Source organism: Myodes glareolus, chromosome 5 (assembly GCF_982192425.1).
Source record: "Myodes glareolus chromosome 5, mMyoGla1.1, whole genome shotgun sequence".
NCBI lineage: Eukaryota > Metazoa > Chordata > Mammalia > Rodentia > Cricetidae > Myodes > Myodes glareolus.
In genome coordinates this window covers 38,207,716-38,231,848 of record NC_142030.1, presented here as the reverse complement: position 1 = coordinate 38,231,848, position 24,133 = coordinate 38,207,716, and the positions used below count along the sequence as shown (strand labels likewise).

At 40.1% G+C, this 24,133-nt stretch overlaps 1 protein-coding gene across 5 annotated transcripts in view; it reads left to right on the top strand.

Annotated features, from left to right (window-relative positions):
* Window positions 1-720: 720 nt before the first annotated feature.
* Window positions 721-24,133, top strand: part of Ccser2 (coiled-coil serine rich protein 2) — a 117,451-nt gene continuing 94,038 nt past the window's right edge. For 3 of the 5 annotated variants that reach the window (XM_087906274.1, XM_087906275.1, XM_087906273.1), the window contains exon 1: window positions 721-901. The gene's annotated coding sequence lies outside the window, so the exon portion shown is untranslated. The remainder of the gene's footprint in view (window positions 902-24,133) is intronic. The other 2 variants (XM_048420780.3, XM_087906272.1) reach the window with 2 other exon arrangements.

Below are 24,133 nucleotides of genomic sequence, written 5' to 3'. Positions count from 1 at the left end.
GATGACATTTCAAGTTCTCTTTTAGTGTTATTAATTTCGTTAGCGCTGTTGGGGCTAGCAAGGAGAACGTTTAGTCAAGAGTCAGATAAAGAGCACCTTCAATGATTTTAATAGACACCAGTTACCACAGGCTCGCAGGTGACTGTCAAGGACATTCAGCCTTTAGGAACTAGGGAGCTGAAAGACAAAAACCCCTAAGGAAAGGCGGACCTGGTTCTGGCAAATGGAATTCAGGTCTACAGGCTCCTAGGATAGCTTGAGTTCTCAGCTCTCTGTGTCTTATCTTAATCTCAGTCAGATTCAGTCTGCAAGGCTGTGTACAAAACAGTTAAACGTAGACAGAGGAGGGTGGGAAATCGTGCTTGCTCCAGAGTTCAGATCACTCTCTATTAGTCCGGAGCGGGAGCTGACAGGTTTGGTCGTGGTCAAGCAGCAAATCTGAATCCAGAGGGCCATCTCGAGGTTGTTAGCCACCAAACGGGAGTGAAAGGTTAACCCCGGGAAAGCCGTGAGTCAGCGGCCAAAGAAGCAAGGTCAGTGGAACGGGGCGGAGCCGGGAAACGGCTGGCTCGAGGGCGGGGCGGGCCCGGAGGCGCGTCCTAGCTCCGTTGGACTCGCGCCTGCGCACGGACTACCCGAGGGGCGGAGCCACGCACGCGTGGTGCGCGGGCCCCGGAGGGCGGAGTCCAGGCGGGCGCCGGCCAAGGGAGGGGGCGCGGCGTCTGTGAAGTCCGGCGCTCCCTCAGGCCGTGGAGGCGATGCGGGCTGCCGCGGGGCGGGCGGCTGGGCGGACGGGGAGGTGACGGGACTGCCCCTGGCCCCTCTTCCATCCTCGGGCCGGCAGGTCGCTGGGCGACCCGCATCCGGGCCGCGGCCGAGGAGGCAGCGCGACCTCCGCACGGTGAGAACCGGGGGTCAGGGCTGGGGTCGCGGGGGGCGTCCAAGGGTGCCCGGCTCGGGGGCGCGGCGCGGGCGGGTGGAGGACCAGGCGTCCTTGGCAGTCAGCGATCCGGGACGACCCTCGGAGCCCCCGCCCCCTCCGCCGAGCCGCCTGCGGTGCAGGGCAGGCCGGGCGCCCCTGCCCGGCGGTGCTGTGACGGGAAGGGGCCGCGGGGACAGCGGGGCTGTAGCCTTCCTGCACCGGGAAATCAGGGCGAGGCTGAGAAGCCCTAGGATTTCATAGCCAGGATGCTCGCGTTAGTGAGGGAAAGTACCTGACAGCCCGGGCTGAGTGGGATTTATTTATTTATTTATTTTAAATCAGTGAGTCAAAACAAAGACACGCCCTAAAACACGTCTTGAGAAAGAACTTTGGTATATTACATTTGGTATATAGATATTATATATCTATAGGTTCGGGTGCTTTTTCCCCTTCTCTCTCTCTTTTTTTTTGAAATCTATTTTTATGCAGTTTAAAATGTACCCTTTTTTTTTGACAAAATAAAGGCAGGGGGTAATTTGTTTGAGGTAGTCGTTGGTGATGAAGCCTGACATTAGATTTCAATAATTGCAAATTCATCATTGCTGCTACCTAGCCAATTAGGCTTTCTGATCTTAGAGTAGGCCTTAGCAGTGGAAACTACTGGTGCACAGACTCTGCCGTCCCAGGTTGGAATGCCCTGTTTTCACTTAAGAGAGGGAAGCCAGGCATGGTGGTTTATGCCTTTAATCCCAGCATTCAGGAAGCAGAGGCAGGTGGATTTCTGTCAGTTTCCGGCTAACCTGGTCTACGTAGCAAGCTCAAACCTAGCCAAGGCTACATAGATCCTGTCTCACAAATGAGAGAAAGAGAGAGAGTGAGCACAAGTGAGCATTTACATTTTTTTAGGGTAGTTATCTGAAATCCTGTTTTTTTTTTCTTTTTTTTGGATGAGAACATTAAGTATTAATGGATATATGAATTTAGGTGTTTGATTAATGTATCATCATTTAGACTAAAAAACTTAAATTACATTTAAAGTGAAAGATAAGTACAAAATGTGTCTTATAATGTGTAATCTGTAATTGGTAAGGTTGTAGACATTGATTAGTGATTTACATGGATGAAGTCAGTCTTTCCAGATTTTATTGATGTTGGTGTCTCTTAATTTGTTAAAGCGCATTGTTGTTATGGTTGTGTTTTGTTCTTGTTCTGAACAACATTGACCTCACTCTCCAGGTTAAAAATACTTCCAACCCTTAACCTGTAATTTGTGCTGTTCATTTAATAAATGCCGTAAGAAGAAAGCTCAAAGCCATCCTGACAGCAGGACCTTTTTCATTCTACCTTTCCTCAGGTAGAATTTTCTCGCTTGTTGCCTCATTGCTTTTTCTGTGCTGGGGGAAGAAGAGAATTGTAATGTCATGCTTAGAAGTCCTCAGTGACATCATAGTCAGTGTTGGTAAAATCCAGTCTTCCCAGTTTTTGGTGCTTGTCTTCATTTTCATTTCATCTACAAATATGCATGTCCTCTCCATGAGACTGCTTACATAGCTCTCTGTCCCCTCTGTCCAGAATTGTCTTCCTAGTAAACATTTTGCCTTTATAACCTTATGAGAAAGATTTTGAGAAAGACCTTTTTTTTTTTTTTGAGTTTGAATTTGTCCAGGCGTCCCATCTCTTGTTTTCCCTGTTCTAGTTGCACCAATCCATTGCGCTCTTAATGTTGTCAATTGGGAGTTAACAGTTTGCTTAAATATGTCTGCCCCAGGCTTCTGGGTTTCAGGTTTGCTGGTATAGCACGTACTACTAAAACCTATTACTAAATGCATTTTGGGGAAAGGGCTTGAATGCCAAGTCACGATATGCAAAATATGTTTAGCCTGTCTCTCAGTACCAGAAAACTTAGAAAAGAATATCATTATTACTTTTGAAAATGTTTTCCTTATTTTTTTAGTTTTATGTGCTTTGGTGTTGTACCTGCATGAGTGTCTGTGTAGGGGTGTCAGAACTCCTGTGACTGAAATTACAGACTGAGCTGCCATGTGGGTGCTGGGATGTGAACCAGGACCCTCTGGAAGAGGAGCCAGTGCTTCAAGCTGCTGACCCATCTCCCTGGTGCCAGCATTACTACTTTTATTTGTTTAAGGATGAAGTAAAAATTGATATTGGATAGGAATGACACCCTAGTTATGATGAAAAAAAGTCAATCTACTTTAAGATGGAGGAATGAGAAGGTCATGCCCAGTAAGGGTTAATCTAGAACTTCATTTTGAGGTGCAGTGATTTGCCCAGTCGTATGGGTAGAAAGGGACGAGCTGGGACTACAAACCAAGTCTTTTGTTCATCATAGTAGTTCATTTTTACTCTCTTTATCCTAATTCTAAATCCAATTTTAAAAAATTACATTTATTGTGTGGGCGTGCGTGTGTGTTCGTTCACAGTCACACATACTCATGCTCCTGTGCCAGAGTGTGTGGAGGTCAGTTGTGGTAGTGGCTTCACCAGCATGTGGGTGCTGGGGAGAGAGCTTTGTCAGGCTGGCAAGCAGCACCTTAACCTACCGAGCCATCTTGTTCTCTTCTCCCCCTTTTAAAGAGTCTCATTGTAACCTAGGCTAGCCCAGAACTCATTGTATTGCTGAGCTCAGATTGACCTCAGATCTCTGCAGCTCCCGTCTCAGCTTTCTGAGTGTAGGATAACAGAAATAAGCCATCAGTGCCCAGCCTCTAAATCTTAACTGAGGTTTTCCCATCGCATGATGAGGTATGAGAGAGGTGGCTGTATTAGGAGATATTAAAGTTGAAAGATTTCACAGGTTATTTGGTTGAGTGCTAAAACTTTTTTATTTTGCACAATTAAAGCCTGAAAGTGCAAGTAGCTTGACCCTGTCTCTATTCAAGCTCCTGACTTCATGTTTGTGTGTTTCTCACTGCCTTGCGGAGAAGTCTGCTTGTGCTTTCCTCCTCCTCTGAGTCCTTAGCTGCCGCTCCTAGGGACCTAAAGCCCTTGAGTGACTGAGAAACGTGATACCTCATTTGGGAAAATGGGAGAAACTGGGCTGCAGCTTGCACTTCAGTGTTGGGAGCCTCTGGTTACCATATGGAGATCCTGCACAGTTTCTTCTGATGGAGAAGGGAGGTTTTGATGGAACTGGGTAACAGCCGGGTAATAGCATGGGTAAAATTACATGTGTAGCTTGTGTGTTGTGAGAAGAGCTGCTCTGATTACTCCTGTGATAGTTTTTTTGGAACAAAAAATGGTTATTGTAGATTAATGGTTCTAAAACGTCAGTTTTTAGCTATATGCTTAGAGTAGTGGGCCTGATCAGTAGTTCCAAAAAGCTTTTTGTTTTACAAGTGGTCAAAGAAATAAAATCAAAAGAAACCATTCATTGTTTCTTGTTAGTTCCATGTAATTTTATACCATTGATTGATTGGTGTGTAAATGTAATCTTTAATCTGCACTTTCATATTTGATGGGTTTTCTTTTTGTTAGTTTTTATACCCTTGGATTATTATACAGTGTTATAGAGGAAAGTTACTTGTTTTTAAGTGGACATTAAGTTGTTTATCATTTTATAAGTAGTGCAGTTTGTATATTTAAGGTCCGTGGTGGTGTTGCTAGAATGCCACTCCTAGTGGGGTTCAGAAGTCTGCAGTTACTATATTGCCATGTATTCATCATTTTTTTTTTATTTCTATAGACTAAAGGCCCACGGGAGGAATTACAGCAACAGAGGGTATAACGGTTTTGTCAGTTTCAAAAGCTCTTGCTAGATTTACTTTAGAAAGATTTGTACTTTTTCCATCAGAATTCAGTTGACTAATTTTGCCAATACTTTCATGACCTTTTGTTTTGAGTTTATCTTTTTAAAAGATGAAGGTAAGGGTACTCTTTCTGTTTAACATTTAAAGGCACACACAAGTTTTATTTTAATTTATTTTTTTCTCTCCATGAATAGGTGGTTCTTGCCCACAAATTCATGGAAATTTTCGTGTTAGCATTAATAGTGAAATACTATATTTTGTTATTTTTAAATATTTATTTATTAAGACAGTTTCATGAAACCTAGGCTGACCTTGATTCCTGATCCTTCTTACCCTGTTTTCCATGAACTATAGGCATGTACCACCATACCTGTCTTATTTTTTAGTACTGAAGATTTGGTAGCTTTTTAGAATTTTGTTAGACCCATTGACTATAAAAGACCTTGGTAATTTGTCTTTGAATTGTGAGGGCTGAGTATGATGGTCCCCATCATCTGAGGTATGGTACTTATTTAACTTTCAGAGCCATTGTCCTGTTTCAGGTCCCTTCATATGCTGGGTTTATAGGCATGAGCCATATTTCTGCTTGGTGCTTATTTTTGGAAGATGAACTATGGGAACAAATATTTATTAGAACATTTAACAGGATGCTTCTTAACTCTTTAGACTTATATCCCTATTTTTAAATATTCTTGAGTATCTTAATGGACTTTTGCTTATGTGAATTACAATTTTTGATATTTATCAAAGTACAAATATAAATTTATTGATTGCTTAAAGTAACAAATCTATGATATATTAAAATTGTGATAAATTTTAAGCAGACTAAAGTGTTCATGAATGTAGTGTATTTGTTTAAATTTTTGTTTATTCAGGGTTGACCAGAAGGTCATGTATGACTTGAACTGCTAATCATTTAAAAAGCTACAAATCAAAACCTTGCTATCTGCTCTGTTTTTGGCGGGGACGGGGTGGTGGGGAGGTAGTGATTTAGCCTACACAGATAAGAGCGCCCAGAACAATAGTTACCAGATAAACTACACTAATACCTGGCATGTCAGTGTTTCTTCTACTCACTGGCCACATAGAAGGTAGGTTCCTGGTAGCATCGTTTTATGGATGACATATAAAGGGATCTGCTGAAGATGGTGTAGGTAGCTTTAGCAAGCAGTGCATAGGGACCTGCTGACGATGGTGTAGGTAGCTTTAGCAAGCAGTGGACAGGGTGTGGTCTGTCTTCTTTAGAAGACACTGTTCCAAATGTGTATTATCTTATTGTTGTGCTGAAGATTGGACTTTCTCTTCTGGGCATTTGAAAGATAAATTTTAAAAACCAAACCAACGGTTCCTGACAGGTGAAGTTTTCTTCTGTTTACCTTTTCATGTTGACTAGTAGCTTAATTTGAATACAGTTGGAGGATTTGTTGGTCTTAAAAATACCCTATGATATCTCTTAGAGAATTGGCTGATGTAACAGCATAGAAATATATTAAGCTATGTTTCTTATAGAGAGTAATTGAACTAGATCATATGTGAAATAAAGTCTGAACTCTGAGGCAGAAGTGGAGATTGCAGGTGTTTTTGAGAGATAACAAAAGACTGAGTAACCCTCTATAAGAGGTGGGAATGTAGAGTGGTGATTGGAAAGAGCTGAGCTGGAGTATCCTCATAGTGCTTTGTTGTGTTCTTTTTCCATTGCTCTGTGATAAATTATACCTAATCCTGTGACACATCTAATTCCTATCTGATTGTGTGCTTGTCAATGGTAAGGGCTGAGTAGCAAGTATGAGCGAAGACTGCATAACGTGATACTGGATGAAGAAATAACAGATCATCTTCTGGGAAATAACAGATTGTCCAGTTGAAAGGAGTGACCAAGAAAGCAAGCCCTGGAATACGACAGCCATAGCAGAATCGAGGGAAGTGCAAGAGAGGGAGCCCAAGGACATACTAGCACACTCTGCCTTTGGAATGCCATCCCAGGCTACAGTCAGTTCCGTTTGATGTGCCCTCATGTGACAGTTTCTGTTGCTGCTGACAGCCCTCCCACTCCCATATTTTCTCAGCATTCTGTGGCTTCCTGTCTCTTTTTGTTTCTAACTTTTGATTGCCAGGGTGCTGATGTTGGGGTGTGACTCAGCCTAGTAAGAGATCAGCCAATCAGAATGCTCCTTTCTTTTTGGTGAATTGACCAGTCAAAAAACGTTATGTGTAGTCTTTGAGCTTAGCTCTTGTCTAGTGAGTTAGTTGCTTTATGTTTCAGAGGGAATCTTTGGTTTTAGAGATTTCTGGTTGCTTAAATTGACACCTGGAGCTATGAGGAGCTAGAGGAGTCTTAAAGACTACATTCATGAGAATCTCCCCACCCCTATTTTTCTTTGTTGATTAGTAGCTTAATTTGAATATTAGTGGATCATTTTTGAAAATTATTGGCCTTAAAAATGGCACCAATTATTGCAAATAATCAAGAACCTCTGTTTTCTATATGTGATCATTTAAATAAATTTATATGTGGCAGATTGTTTTAAGTTTACTTGGTTAATTCTTAACTTCTTCTTCTTCTTCTTTTTTTGTTTAATAAGCTGGGGTCTTCCTATGTAGCCCTGGCTGGCCTGGAACTCAGAGATCTATTTGCCTCTACTTTTTGCTTGTGCTTGGTGAAACAGAAGCATGGTGGTCCATAGTTACCTGTTTTTATGTTAAGCATTGAAAAGGACATATGTGCTCATGGTAGCCTTGTATGTTGCCAGATGTTTTATTCCAATCATTCTCCATCATTTAAAATGCAGAAGGAAGAACAATTTCTAATCCTATGGTTTTGGATTGCCTGCCTTCCTGCCCAGCCACCTCCCCACACTAAGATATCATGATCTCTGATGAGTGAGCTGATAGTATACACTAGGGACGACAGAGAGGCAGCCATCAAAGGTTCTTTGACTAGTTCTTGTCATCATATTAATGATATTTGGTTGCAGCTTGAGTGCTTTGTGGAAATTTGAGAGCTTCCTCAGACCATTATGTCTTGGCAGCCAATGTTAGGTTTGAAAGTTCCAGTTTTCTCAGACAACCACAGCTTATAAAAGCAGGAACTGTTCATAACAGCTCTTAAGTGTGTAGAATGGGGTTGATATTATTTTGGACAGAGCTGGTGGCCAGTTTACAGGAAACAGGTAGTATTTCTTTTCAAGGGGTGGAGAAATGGAGGAAACCATTTTTTTCTTTGCCCTCTCCACTTTCTGCTTCATCATATTGTGCTTAGCATTATTTTTGTCCTTAGGTAGAGTTATGTACTTGTGTGTGTGTCCTGTTTTGCAGTCAGTGTTTCTCCAGGACTTGAGAACTTGTACATAGTTCATTTTTGAAATCCTGACTTTAAAAACAGATCAAGTCCGAATGGAATCAGTCATCACCATTGATGATGAGCACTTGCTTGGCATAGTACAGTGAACTAAACAATTCATATGTCTTTTGGGGGCATACGTACAAGTGAGACAATACAAAAGAAACATGTATACATGTAGTATCTCAGCTTCTGCAGTGATGTTGGGAGAGGTAAGGCGGAATGAGGTGGGGGATAGTGCTGTTTTTCACAAGGTGGTTAGGCAAGCTCTAATCAGAGCTGATTCTTGGGCAGGCATTTTAAAGTGTGGTCTGTGCAAACTCTAGAAGAGAAAACATTTTTTTTATAGTTAATATTTTAAATTTAATTTTGTAGTGTGGTATGGCATGTGCTTCTTTGCATGTATGTGCATGTTGTGTGCATTTGTGTGTGGAGGCCAGAGGTGGGTGTTGAGTATCTTCCTCAGTTGATCTCTACCTTGATTTTTGAGGGAGTGCCATGGAAGGGTGTTGCTTACTAGCTTGATTTTTGAGGGAGGGTCTCTCATTGAACCTGGAACTCATTGGTTCAGCAAGACTAGCTGGCCAGTGTGTTCTAGGGAGCTTCCAGTCTCCACCTGCCCAGCACTAGCATTACAGATAGATGTTACTATGCCTAGCTTTTTATGATGGTGCTGTGGGTCTGATTTTAAGGTCTCATGCTTATACAGTAAGTGCTTTATTGACTGTGCCACCTTCCCATTCCTTAGTGAAGAGAATAAACATGGAACAGGGTTGCAGAGATTCTATTCTATATACTTGGTCTGTTTTCAGACTGACGGATATTGTAGTTGAGGCATCAAAGGGAATGATTGGCAGAAAGTATGTCTTGATGTGGGATTTTCCTCTGTATGTTGTGAATATGATTGGTTAATAAAGAATCTGTCTTGGGCCTGGCAGGGCAGAATAGAGGTAGGTAGGGAAAACTAAACTGAATGCTGGGAGAAAGAAGGTAGAGTCAGGAGAAGCCATGTCACCCTGCAAGAGATGGACGCTGGGGATGGAACTTTACCTGGTATGCCACAGCCATGTGGTGATACACAGATTAATAGAGATGGGTTAATTTAGGATATAAGAGTTGGCCAAAATTACACTTAAGCCATTGGCCAAACAGTATTGCAAATAATATGGTTTTTGTGTGATTATTTTGGGGCTGAGCAGCTGGGAACAAATAAACAACTTCCTATTACAGTGTCTGAGAAGTGTGTTGGGTAGGGGGAGTCAGACCGTTTATGGTTGTATAGACTCTGAAAGTTCAAAGCCACTGAAGAGTTTCAACTTTATTTATTTTTCTGGAGATTAAATTTAGGCCCTCCTAATTGCGAACTGCTGAGTTACATCCTTGGCTTTGCTTAAGTGGTTCTCTCTGTTGCTAAGTAGAGAATGTCAGCATTAGAGACAAGTGAGATCATTCAGCCAGCTGCAACAATAAACCCCATTGGGTGATGGTATTGATTTTAGACAGGAGTTGAGAGAAGTATTATATTTTGCATTCATTTTGAATACAAAGGCAATAATTTGTTGATGGATCGGATCTGGCATGAAAAACTGGAATAGAGTTGACATTGATAAGTAAGACTGCATAAAAAGCAGGTTTTAGGGGAAAATAATTGATGAGTTTAATTTTGGATATGCTAAGTTAGCAGTGGAGGCTCTGCAGGTATCTGGGTAAATGTCTGGGCTAGAGATACAAGTTTTCCGTGACTGACAGATAACATTTAATGCCCTGAGAATTGATTAATATAGGTTAGGGAATTAGTGTGGCTGGGGAAGTCCAGAGATATTCCTTAAGATCTTAGAGTGCTGAGAAATAGACAGACACATACAGGCAAACATGTACACACACATACACACACATACACACACACACACACACACACACACACACACGAAGGCAGAAAGTAAGTGGTTTCAGAAGAGTCAGGACTGTGCAGAGAAATGCTGTCTCAAGAAAGAAAAGGAAAAAAAAAGTAAGTGGTATTCATGAACTGAAGTAAAAAGTTTTATAAGGGAGGAAGGTGTCGTTGTTTGTTTTTTTCACTCTTTGACTCTTTTACTCTTTTGGGGACTCACCACCTAGCTCCCAAATAAATCATACATGGAGTCTTACTATTATTTATAAATGCCCAGCCTTAGTTTGCTTTGTTTCTAGCCAGCTTTTCTTAACTTAAATTATCCCATCTATCTTTTGCCTCTGGACTTTTATATGTCTCTATTCTGTATACCATTCTTACTCCGTGGTTTGCTATGTAGCTGGGTGGCTGCCCGTGATGTCCTCCTCCTCCTGTTCTCTTGCTCCTTCTTTTTCTCCTTCTGTTTATTCTCTCTGTGTGCCAGCCACTCCTGTGCTTTCTCCTGCCTTGCTATTGACTGTTCAGCTATTTAGTAGACCATTCAGGTGTTTTAGACAGGCAAAAAATCACAGATTCACAGAGTTAAACAAATGCAACATCAAAGAGTACAACACAGTTTTGCATCATTTAAACAAATGTTCCACAGCATAAACAAATGCAGCATCTCTTAAAATAATATTCCACATTTTCCCATTTTCGTCTAAATTAAAAAATATAAGGTTTTAACTTTAACATAGTAAAACTATACAGCAAAAAACAGTTATCAAGTTTTCAGTCCATTTGTATTTAGCAAACTCAGAGAAAATACTCCATTATCTATATTATCTTAGTGAATCCAAAGTTTTACTCATAATTTACTTTCTATCATTAAAGAAAAACTGCAACTATATCTATCTTCAACTCCATAAAAGACGCCCAAAAAGGTGTACTATTACCTAATGTTGCAGAGACATTTTGCTGCCTGGACAGTCACCTAAAGTTTCTCTGCAGTGGTGGGACATCTATCATAAGCCCAGAGTATCTGGTCTGACTTTCCAGTAGAGTAGGAAATTTGAAGGACTCTCCCACCTTGTATTGGCAAAATTCATCAGTTTTCCTGTGTGTCCTGCAGAATGTCTGGCAGCCTCTTCTGTGAAGCAGGAATTCTGAAGAACCATCCCACCTTGTTTTGACAAATTCAGCAGTCACTTCCCAGTGGTTTCTGCATGTTCAATTTATACAGCATACAGTTAGACAGTGAAGGCAAAAGCAGTGTCTTGCCCAAATGGCTAATCTTACTATATTGAAAGCAAACTCTTATGGAGTTTCTTTGATGCCCAATTTTTTCTTCTGAGTAAATTGGTGCTGCAAGGAACAAATGTGTCTGAACTGTCATTCAAAGCCTCAGGTTATTAAATATCTCAAATACCATATTCTGTAGGTCTTTGAAGTGTTTGAAGGCCATTTATCCAAAATTTATCTCTGTATGATCTTTAAAACATGCTTAACATATCTACAAATTTGATTGTTGTAGTTGACTACTAACCTATGTTTCTTGATTATCCTAAATAGTTTATAGTAATAGCTTTCAAAAACTAGAATTTTACCTTACATTTTTAAATGAGCTACCTAGGTACAATACCTTAAACGAGTAGAAACATATATACAGTGTAACAAAAATAACTTATAATTTATATCATTATACCCAAATCTATGCCAATGCAAAATATGAGATGAATAGTTGTCCTTTTATCCTATATTCCGATATTCTCCAAAATGATAACAAACATCCATAACCCACAAAAATAATCAAAGACTACTCACACCCTAAAATATTGGGAATGTGGATGTCACTTTCTCTAAACTACATCTTGTTGTCTGTGGGTTAAGCCATTTTTATGGGTCCCTGAGAAAATTTGAGATAATGACCAAGTTCTCGGAAAACCAATGATAACCCTTATTGATATATATCACCTGTCAAGATTCAGGGAGTCTCCCTTGATCAAAGCTGATCCATATTAACCCTGAAGGAATCCACAGTCTCTAGTCCCCGTGGGAACAAAAGTCCAATCACTTTTGGTTTGCATTTGACAAATACATTTTTGACTTCTTTTTAAAAGTTAAGATAGCCCTAAAGTATCATGGTTGGTTCAATTTTTCAGTTCTGTTCTCAATTTCATGTCCCCTAGCAGCTATCTTTTGCTTATCAGCATTCAAAAAATTCAAAATCAACATACTACTATATGGGATCATATTCCCTGTGTATTTCCCATCTTTTGCCTCTGGGATTGCATCATTTAAAAAAATGTTCCACAGTGTAGACAAATGTAATACATCTTAAAATAATATTCCACAAAAGGGAGTGATCAACTGTGTTAGATTGATGCCTCATTAATGATTGTTAGGTTTAACTGTTGGGTTTATGGAGAAGTGGTGGAGATGAAACTTGATTTTTGTTGATGTGGAGTCAGTTGGCAGAGAGGAATCTGAGATGGCAGAGTAGATAATTTTTTAAAGGAATTTGTTAATCAGTGAACCTGAAAAAGTAGCAATGGGAACATCTAGAATCAAGCAATGGTTCATTTTTAAAAATGTAGTTATTTTATAGTATATTTTATGTGCACTTAAGTTATATACAGTTAATGGAGTGATCCAGTAGAGGAAAAATACAGGAGCCATTTCTTTATGAAGTTAATTTAAGCACTCTAGCTCCATCATTACCACACCTGGTTTTAGCCGAAGGGCTGAGAAATGAACCATCATGACTTTTATCATTGCTATAACAGACTACCTGACAGAACACTTAAGAGAGGAAGGACTGAGTTTGGTTCATGGCTTGAAAAGATACAGTTGGGGGCTAGAGATATGGCTCAGTGGTTAAGAGCACTGACTGTTCTTCCAGAGAGAAGACTTGGGTTCAATTCCCAGCACTCACATGGCAGCTAATAACTGTCTTTAACGCCAAGATCTGACACCCTCACAGACATAGAGGTAAATTTAAAAAAAAGAAAGAAAAGTTACAGTTCATCATGGTGGTGGGAAAGGCATGCCCACCAAGTGTGAGGCTGCAGGGCACATTGTGCCAGTTAGGAAATGAATTCGGGCCAGAAGCTCAGCTGGGCTGTATCTCATGCCACTTCAGTTAGATATCATCTCCAAAAGACCCGCAGCCTTTCAAAATAGCTGATAGGGACCAAGTGGTCAAATACACGAGTCTGCGAGTGTGAGGGACATTTTATGTCTAAACTGTAACATAGGTCCATGCATATGTCCTTGTTTTTCCCCAAAATAAATACAGTGGCTACTTAGCTGAGAAATGGATGGACAAATCCACCCCTTTCATTATTTTCTAATCGAGGGTTGATTCTCATCAGTTCAAAATTTAGTTTCTATACACAGGTGATCATATTTTAATAATAATGAATGAGCTTGATTTTCTGCCGTTTTGCTCATTGTTTGTCCTGTTGTAGATTCTAAAGATTTGATAATCTGATGTGATAGTTTTACTTGGAGGTATCTCTTAAAATAGAAGTAAAATTAAAAACTAAAACAACAAAATTTAATTGATGTATAAATAAATGCTCTACTTTTTAGAGGAAAACCTCTTTTTTCCTAGTATACCTGACACATATATAACCGCCTGTGATTATTGAGATGATCCCTGGGAAGATGAACTCAAACTGTCCAGGGTGCATGCTCCTTTCAGCACTTTGCAGCCTCCTGTAGTTTCTTTTTGTATAAGGGGTCATCATTCTGCTTGAGCAGCCTTGCCGTTGCTTCCTAGTATTCTCCACAGGGCCAGGTTCTACACTTCCTCCTTAGCGCTGACCTATTTTCATGACTTCAGGGTTTCTGAATCTAATCAGGTCCTATTTATTGAGTCTTCTGTGACTCCTTGTCTACAGAAGTTACTTTCCCTTCTTTTATGCCTCTTATTCATTCTGTGCCCACACATGTTTTAGGGATGATGGACCATTTTCTTGAGAATTTAATGCTTTTCATTTTAGGTTTATAAGGTAAATACAGAAAATCTTCTGTGAGCTCCTTTGCTTATTGTCTGTTGTGATTCCAGGACAATGAGACATTGGACATGGACCATAGACTTTTGCAAATGCTAGTCCTTCCTCATTTTCTAGGCATTCTTTCAGTATCTTAATACCTCATTAAATTGCTTCCTTTTTTGTTGTTGTTTGAGATAGGATCTCACAATGTAGTCAATGTTAACCTTGTTTACACCATCTGAAGTTACAGGTGTCTTTGCAGGAAAGTTTGCTTTCCTGACTGGTCTCTGTTTGCTCTAGTATACTCGGTGGAGTTTTGTTCATCTTATGACTAAAGTAAAATATCAATATTGACCCACTTTTTATTGACACATTTAGCTGGACATTTATATAAGTTAGTTTGTATGTGCTACACTGAAATAAGCAATTTAAATAACTGTGTGTGTGTGTGTGTGTGTGTGTGAGAGAGAGAGAGAGAGAGAGAGAGAGAGAGAAAGAAAGAAAGAGAGAGAGCAGTGTGAGCAAGTATGTACCACAATGTATGTAGGGCAGAGGGCTTCTGATACTGATTCTTTCCTTTGGCTCTGGGTTCTAGGGATGGAATTCAGGTGGTCAGGTTTGCACAGAAAGTGCTGGTACATGCTGAGCCATCTCTGACTGAAATAACATTCTTAAAGACAGAGTTATACATAATAGCATCAGGGAACTAATTCTATATTTAAATATTCTTGTCAGCAAATAGTAAGATTTACTGAGAATTTTATTATGTATGTCAGATATAGTTGTGTGTTTGAGATTTTCCTTTGGCTGTTCTCTCTCATATTCATTCTCTTGCCCCTTCATATTTCTAAGGATATTGTCCTTAGTCATCTTCCACTGTGAAGTTCAGGCTGTCTTAAAACCTTCCTTAAACGTGATCTACCCCCTAACAGCTTCATTACTGCTTGTCACCATCTCATAGGTCACTTAGATTTCTCTGCAGTCTCCTGTCTAACAGAATTACTGTGTTCATTTAGAATTTGCCAGACATTTTTGGAAGCTTGCTGTGGTCTTTCCTTGTTGGTACTAGTAATGAGAGGCAGAATAAGAGAAGACCGCATCTGCAGATGATTGTGGTACCATGTGTGACCCACAGTAAAGTGTTATGGTGGGACGTCTAGGGGACCGTGGGAAGATAGGAAACAACCAAAGTGTGGTTCCCACACAACACTCAACACAACCTTTGACAGCGTGTAGGTCTCCTACAGTTTACCTGAAGTCTGACAGTGTCTGCCTACAGACAACATCCAGTCCTACCAGGTGAAGGTTTAGCCTTCTAAGACCTACTTCAGATGCCCATGACAAGCAGCCCTTTGTGGCCTGTGCTTATGACTGACAGGTTATATAAACTGGCTTTCTCTAACTCCCTCCTGGAGTTTATTTAATTTGCTCATAGTTGTTATAAAGGCCATTACAGAAGATTAGATGAATAGTCAGATGGCTAGAGCAGGCACATGGATGGTGCTCGTGGCCTTTATATTCTTTCTGGGCATAACTCTCTTTGGCAACTTTTCATGTCCAGCGCTCCAAAAGCTTGGTGAACTGTGTCCCTTGTTTTCTTATGAAGGTGTCATAATGTGGGGACAATTGTTTACATTGTTAGCCTTTGGTGATCAGCTTGACTTTTAGCCCCTCTCTGGAAACTTAGGGAAGAGCTGAAAGTCCAACTTTCTAATCATCATTTTGGTGACCCAGCTCCAGTCCTGAGGTCATATAAGGGCACTGTCTCTCCATTAACACACAGAGGAAGTACTCATCACTGGAGATTCTGGGACTTTAAGAGCTGTGTCTGGCAGGAACCCCGGGGCTCAGACCCGCTATGTGTTTCTCATTACACCATAATGTCTCAGGCATCTTGGGGGAGTGAGAATCTTTCACATATATTTCTTGAGTTTTACTTTTGTTGTCACCTGCCACTTTTAGGTCTTTGTTATCATTTTCACACAATTTTAAGTCCTCTTAATAGCTTTGGTCTTAATTATCTTGTTATTCAGTTTAGGAAATACCTTATCTTCAGTGTGTTTTTCTTGGGAGAAAAAGCTATCTGCCCTCTTCCTTCTGTTCACAGTATAAAGTCCCCAAACAACACCACCTGGACTCTGTCCTCTGCTCTGTAAACCTTCCAGCCAGCAAAGCTTTTTACATTCTCTTCTAAATGCATGCTATATTCTTCCCCTTTTGCCATTATTTGAGTCATCTTTTCTCCCACCCACTATCTTACCTTTACTTTCTCAAATCCACAGTGAATCTTTTAGTTCTTGGCACCCTTTCTTCCCTTGCCTTCAGAGGCATCACTCAGTTCTCTTTCCCCTTTTCTTTTCATTTGCTTTATTGGCCTTTAATCCTGTAGTCATTTGCTTTCTTAGGTAAGTTTGATGCAGTCAACTCAGTAGCTTCCTGACTTTGTTCTCTGGTCTCTCGTTTGTCATTAGTTGTTCAGTTTTGATGGTTCTGTTTCTTCTCCATTTCCCTGGACTGTCTCTTAATAGACTACTGTAAAATGTTCTTTCAGAGTAAATCTGCTTAGCCTCTGTTTTTTTGTATAATTTGTGTTCAGAAAATGTATTGGTTATAGCAGAATACCAAAAGCTAAAGTATTTTTGTGTTGACCCCCCTAGAATAGTACTTAAGCCATAGGCTAGGTCTTCTCTATCTAGAAAGGGTTACTCTTCAACATCTCTATAGACACACTGTTATAATTTCTTCTTTTTCTGAGAAATTTTATTTCAGGAATAGGAATATTATTAGCTAAGATTATTAGAAAAAAGCATGGGATGTGATTTCCGGTTGGGAGAATTCCTGGGAACAATCTTAACAGGATTAAAAAGCGGTTTATTTTTAATTTCATGTATTTATGTGTGTGCCTGTGTGAGTTTATGTGTACTGTGCAAGTGGAAGGTGTTCTTAGAAACCAGAGGGTGTTGGATGCCCTGAATCTGGAGTTATGGGAGGTTGTGAGCTGCCTGATGGAGGTTCTGGAAAGCTGGACCTGGTTCCACTGTTGAAGCAATAAGTGCTCTAAGTCATCTCTCCAGCCCCAGCAGGCTGTCTCTGTAGTGGGATGGAAAAGATACTAGAAGCTTGCAAGTAACAACTTGGCTTCTAGTGCCCTAGTGTGAGGTCAGGATTAATTAACTGTAAGAAGATTGTGAGACTGACAGTAGACAGAAATGTGAGCTTCAGTCTGGAGTATTTTAAGCTAATTCTTGAGTAATACCTTGAAGAGAAGCTGTTTAGCTGTCAGTTAGTAATCAAGAGAAACTCCGTATACAGCTGTTGCATGTCCCTGAACGGTGTTGACATGATGTCCATGAGAAGTGGTTAGCGCTGTTCATTATCGTAGCTCCACGTCACCCTTAGGATGAAATTAAAGCATCGAAATCCTCCAGGAGCCTGGGTGTAGGGATAGAAAAGCTGTTGAGTTTCTGGAGACTTTTCTTTGATTACCAGCAGTAACTTACATATAATTTGTCTGATTTGTAACACTGCACATTAAAATACTTTAAAATTTAAGAGTTGTTTGGCATGGTGTCACACACTGAATCCCAGCACTTTGGAGGCTGAGGTAGGAGGTTTCAAGGCCCGACCTACATTGGTAGAACCTGTCTCATTGACACGGCAGATGTATGGATTGGATAGAACAGTCATAGAACATTTACATTGCCTGTGGGTGATGTTGGAAAAAATACTGTGTGGAATTAAATTATTCATGAGAGTGAACTCAGGTGTAATGGTGATTTAGGTGTGTATAACCTTTTGAGGTTAGAGAAGCTAAACCCGGAAATTTGATTGAGAAATATGAAGTGGAACAAGCCTGCCGGCCGGTCACTCCTTTCTATTGGCCATTAGGTGGCAGTGTCATCTAGTTAGTTGGTTTTTGGAAAAGTTTGTAGGTTGTTGGGTCTGTGTTTTAAGGAATACTTAAAAGGAAACAGTTTTTTAGAAATTTATATAAAATGTTTCATATCATATGTGTTTAGGTTTTACAGTCCTCAGTATGTTTAAAGGGGCATATTTTGAAGGAGAATTTTGGTGGAATAGAAATTAGTTGTTCTTTGAACAGTGTGGCTAGTCAGCTCTGTGGATTGATGTCTACCGTTTTTGTCACTTTCCACACCCTCAGGAAGTGCTCTGCCTGGCTGTGGGGCCTTTGAGGACGACTCCTGGACTTCATGGTGCAGTGCAGGCTCCCCACACTGTCTCTGTGAGCATTTCCCATGGTGTGTGCACAGACTTAGATGTGTAACTGAAATGCTCGCTTTACTGTGTGTGATTCCCTTTTGTATGTTATAGGCAGTTCTTGTTGCAAGGACTCAGAAAAGACTGCTTCAGGAATATAAAATTAATTTTAAGAAACAACTGAACATTAGTAAAGCTGCTGAAACTGTAACTGTCTTAGGGTCTATGCTGATTTTCCTTATGTAAAACACAAAATGAAAAACGTTTATTTAAAATAAGTTCTGTTGATACAGTTGCCAATTTGTTATAGGGTTGCTATAACAAAATATTTTAGACAAGTAATTATACGAGTGGAAATTTATTGTTCATAGTTCTAGGGCTTGAGAAATCCAAGATCATTTTCCTACAGATCAGCTGTTCAGTGAGAGCTCTCTTTCTCAGAGATCACACTCTGTGTCCTCACGTGGGAATGATGGAAAATCAGCTGACTTGGGTACTGGGAAGAGCAGCAAGTGCTCTTAGCTCTGAGCAGACTCTCCAGCCCTTGTTCTTTATGGACCACTAATTGTGGTCTGCATAATTTGTTTGGTCGCATCACTTTCAGTACCCAAGGAGAAGTCCATATCTAATTGCTTGCCCTGGCTAGATCTCTGGGGATCATAGGCACCACCATATTTTGTTTGCTGCACACTTCTTTCTGAGGGTCAAGCTGACTTGTTTTTCTCCCTCAGTCGGCTTCAGAACTTTCTTACATCAGCTGGTTGTGGTCCGTGTGTAAGTTGTGCCCTTATATCATGCTTCTATTTAGAAAGTCATTTTTCATTTTCTACTGTTGACTTCTTAGCCATCTCATTTCTTGAGGTGGCTAGAAGTATTTTATGTATACTATACTGGGACAAATTATTCTTCTCTTTGTGATAGTTGACTTCTGCTTTTTTATGTTTCATGGCACTGTATTTAGGTGTGTTTGCATGAAGAAAAGTTATTTTATAATACAGATTTGAGGGTGAAACAGGGTGTCTTTGTGAATTCAAGGCCAGCCAGTACTACACAGTGAAATCCTGCCTGTAAAAAGAAATATGATTTCTGTCCATGTTATAATTCATTGTCCAAAGGTACTTCTGTTTCCTCACTGTGATGTTTTCTAATACACCTGCAATATATGCATCATTTGATTTTAAAATTATTTAATTTTTATTTATGTGTCTGTGTGCAAACATGAAAGCAGTGCCTGTGGAGGCTAGAAAAGGGCATCAGATTTGGAGGTGGAGTTACAGGCAGTTTTAAGTCATCTGTCATAGATGCTGGAAACTGAGCTCAAGTCCTTTGGAAGAACAGTATATTCTCGCAACTGCTAAGCCACTTCTCCAGCCCTTTAATTTAATAGAAATTACTTAGCCTTTCTGTGCTTAGTGACTTCATTTTAAGAATAAAGATATTCATTTCATACAGTAGTTTTGAAGATTTTGTATACATTAATAAGGAATTCTTAGAAGATTGGTTAACATGTAGAAGTATAAACTACTATTTCAGTTGCCGCTCTAGCTCATGGAGAGAGCCACTGACTTAGGTTCTGTTGCCCCATTAGTTCCTGTATTAACTTGGACAGGTTACTTAGCTTCTCTACTGTATAATCAGTTAAAGTTATCTTTAATGTCTGGGGGCACGTGAGGAGGTCAGCCACAGCCCCACGCCATGCCTTTTGGCTTGGGCAGACAAAAATCAACCAGTGTTTGGGTACCATTATGGTGAGTGAGTACAGGGTTGGGAGTTGAAAGAGAGAAAGAGGCAGTCCATGTGCTGGGGAGAGAGGCAGATCTTAGGGGTTGAGGTCACTGAGAAACGGACTGTCATGGATGGCCTGCTTGTACCCAGGTCTGTGGTGATTGCTGGGCATGGGCTACTGCTGAGAGCCATGTTGTGGGCCATGGTCCTGACACAGCACTGGGGGTCTCTGTTGATGCCTGTGGTTCCTGATACTTTTGTGGACTCTTGGAGTCTGAGCTGCCATCTGTGACCATGTTAGTGTGTGAAGAGTATGCCCCCAGTGGGGTCATGCCAAGCTGGGTGATTTGTGGTGCCAGCTAGGGCTACAATGACTTCTGGGCCTGGGCTGCTGCCAAGGACCATGTTTGGTCCTTATGCAACCAATATCTGTGTCATTGTTCATGACTCATGTTGCCACCAAAGGCCACATGACTGTCCAGGATCCATGTTGGTGTCCGAAGTCTGTGCTGCTGCTGGATCCATACAGATCTAAGTGAGAAGTGCTGTCACCAAGGGCCATGGCATCGTGTGGGCACGAGCAGATTATACATACAAAGACATTTGGGTGAATCTTAACACTCCAATAAATCATACGTAAAAGTTGATGAAATAAACTTGGGCTAATGACTATCTATACTGTCCATGGAAGTCTTCCACTGGATCTAGTTTTCAGTGTATATCCTCACACCTCCTTTTTTATAACATTATTTATATTGTGTGTGCTATAATGTCTACTCTTTGCTATATCATTCTCTCTATAAATATGACATTCATGTGTGCACTATATATAATAATGACATACCAAAGATGCCTAGTAAATAGCAAAATCAATGTATGGTGATATGAGGAACATTGTACTAGTGTTTTGGAAAGTATTTAGTAATTCTGCCAGAAAAGAGAATGTTGTTCAATGTACGTTTTTAAGGTATGTATTTTAATTTCAGCCTACGTTTTATTCCCTGTAGGAGTTAGAATTTAGATGTGTAGAATTCATAGAGAATGCTCTTGCTTCTTTAGTTTCTTGCTTCCTTTGCTTTCGGGGATTTGGGGATTATCTAACTACAAAATAAGACATCTTACTCCAAATTTTTATAGCATTAGGTTAAAAATTATGTATTGTATAAGCTTCCAGTGAGAATTTAGAGAGTGGCCTCAGATTAACCTGGTCACCATTTTTTGCAGCTTTTGTTGAGCACCAGTGTAAGTAGTTATATATACTTACATAAACTATGCTTATCTTTAGCCGCTACCTCTGGCTTAGAAGTGTGTGTGTGCTGTGATGGGCATGCAGAGACTGTTGAAGGGAAGATGAGTGTTCCCGTATGTGGTCACTACGCTGCAAAGTAATCTTTTTTTTCCCCTACTTTTTGTGTGATCCAGCTCAATCTTAATTTTCCTGAATAGTCTAAAAAAATCTTTTACTGGGAATTTGTTTAAATTAGGGATCCTTTTGAGTTCTGCACATTCCATTTGCTTAATTTGTTTCTTCTGAGTTTGTAGTAATCCCTCTTCATCTGTTGTGGAAAAACTTGAGTCTTCTGTAGAAGATTTTCATAGACTAGATTTAATTGGTTATGTCCTGTTTTGCTTAGAGTTTTTCTGTTCCAAACCTTTCCTGTAAACTGGCAGGTGACATGTCTAGATACCTGTGTAGCTTCAGATTTTTAGAGGCAAGGACATTTCATATGTGATTCTGTGTATTTCTTTTCATTCATAACAAGATGTCAGGATTGATTTTACTCTAGGTGTTGGAGCCTGTCAGAGCTACTAAAATTTATTTTTCTGTGAAAATAAAATATTCTGTCTAAATTTGGCAAGATTCTCTGGGTAAATGGGATGAATTGAATGTATATAGATTGTAAAAGTATTTATTTAGGTTGCATTCCATGATAGGGATTACATAGTTCAACAGTGATTGCTTTTCTTTTGCTGGATAGGCTTGGAAGTCTGGAACTGCTCAGTCCACAGAGCTGGATGGTTTAGCAGCTTCAGTCCAATGCAGAAGGCTCGGAAGCTCTTGGAGAGTCTCGCTAGTAGGTCTAGTTTGGAAGGCTAAGATGCTGTAGTTTGATGTCAACTAAGAGCAGCAGGGATGGACATACTTGCTTAGGAAGAAGCAAAGACAAGGAGGTAGCATTGTCTTTTCCTTGGACTGGCTGTCCTGGAACTCGCTCTGTAGACCAGGCTGGCCTCAAACTCAGATCCACCTGCCTCTGCCTCTCAAGTGCTGGGATTAAAGACATGCACCACCACTGCCCAGTTTACACAATGTTTCTTATGTAGGTATTTATCTAAAAATATAGAACAAACTTAGTGGGGTAACATATATTAAGTTGAATCTATAGAGTGTGTGTGACACTAGTGAATTCACATCCTAGTAACTATCCATCCATGTTAAAGTCACTCGTGTTACCATTCTCTTCTACACTTGATTTTTTTTGTGTGACCCTGCTTTTAACTGCTTATTTAATTAAGTTTGGGGGACTTTGTTCTAGCAAGCCTGATATAGACCACAATCTTAAACTGTTGCATGTTGAGATTTGACAAGCACCAGTGTATATAAAGTCTGCATTTATTTGTCATGCCTGCATACCTCCTTATTCAGGTAATGCAAAGATAATAGACTTGAATATTATTCCATCAGTGGCTCCTGATTCTTTCCTAGCCTATAATATATTAATGAAATTTGCGTGCTCCATAGTTGGCACAGCTGAACTCTGGTAACACCTGAGAGGTTATATGCTCATTGACTGGGCAGTAGAACTTCTGATTACACTTCCTATGCCAATATTCTTGCTGCCCTCTCAATTCAAAATACAGCAAGTAATACACTTTGACTCTATATTGACTAAGATGGTGAATGTTCCTAAATCACAAATTCCCAGAGCCTAACTTGGTTCCATTTGACTAAAAACTACATTGTAGTAGGAAGAAAAGTTCAAGCTGATGTTATAATAATTGGGCTTTGTATTGAACTTTGTGTATTCTTTTTAAAACCATGAAGAGCCTGGAATGAAATGTACAGTTTTAAATCTTTGAAGGCTTCCTTTCTTACTCAGTCATCATAATCAAGCATTTGAATCAGCTTATGTTGCATAGGACAGCCAGGAAAAACTGGGCAAAGAGGATATGAGGGGAAGCAACTGAATAGTACAAATTAAAAAAACAAACCAACAAATCACTTAAGATTATGGTGTAGAGTTTGAATGTGAAAGCAAGTTTCAGACATGACTGCTTATGCCTGTTTAGTTGTTAACTTTGTTCAGTTAATGACCCCTAGACTAAGTAGCACATTTTTGCTTATTAAATCCCTAAAATTCAGGCAATTTGTAACCTGAAAAGCTACTCGCAGTACTAAATAAAGAAGGTGCATGGGTGGCTTCTGAGAGGATAATGTAATGGATATGGAAAGAGTTTGCAAAGGGGCAGGCTTGGTTGTTCTCCTGCAAAACCTACACCCTGGCCCTGCAGTCTTCAAGCTTCTCCTTCCTTCATGCTTGTCCCGCACTGATGGTAAGCCGCCCAGTATAGTTCATTCCTTTGTCATTGAAGGCAGTCTGTACTGACCCTGAAGTCAGAAGTTAATTCAAATCATCTTTGGTGGTTTATGGATATTATTTTATTTTTTAGACCTGAGTTAACTATGCAAGACTGTTGATGGAGAGAGGGCCTGCTTCTTGTCCCCATCACTCAGCTGTCTTACACCCAAAATAATCACACAAAAACTGTATTCATTAAGTTACTGCTTGCTCATTATCTCTAGCCTCTTATTGGCTAACTCTCACATCTTGATTTAACTCATTTCTACTAATCTGTGTTCACCACGAGGTCCTGGCTTACTGGGAAAGATTCAGCATGTCTGACCTGGTGTCTCCCTTACGGTTCTCTCACTTTGCTTTCTTCCTCCCAGAATTCAGTTCTGTCTTCTCCACCTACCTAAGTTCTGCCCTATCAGGCCAAGCAGTTTCGTTATTGATTAATCAATGAAAGCAACATATAAACAGAAGGACCTCCTACATCACAAGATGGGAAAAAAACTGTCATCCTGTAATTAACTTAGTAATTAATGATAAAGTGATAAACGTGGTACTTATGTACATGCCCAGGAACATTTGCTCCTACTTCCTAGTTCTTATCCAGCTGCAGACTCCTCAACCAAGGAACTTTTATTTACTAGTCTTTCAGAAAGAGCTTATATAGTTTTGAAAATTTTTTCAAATGTGTCATGCCAATTCGGTAATTATGCCA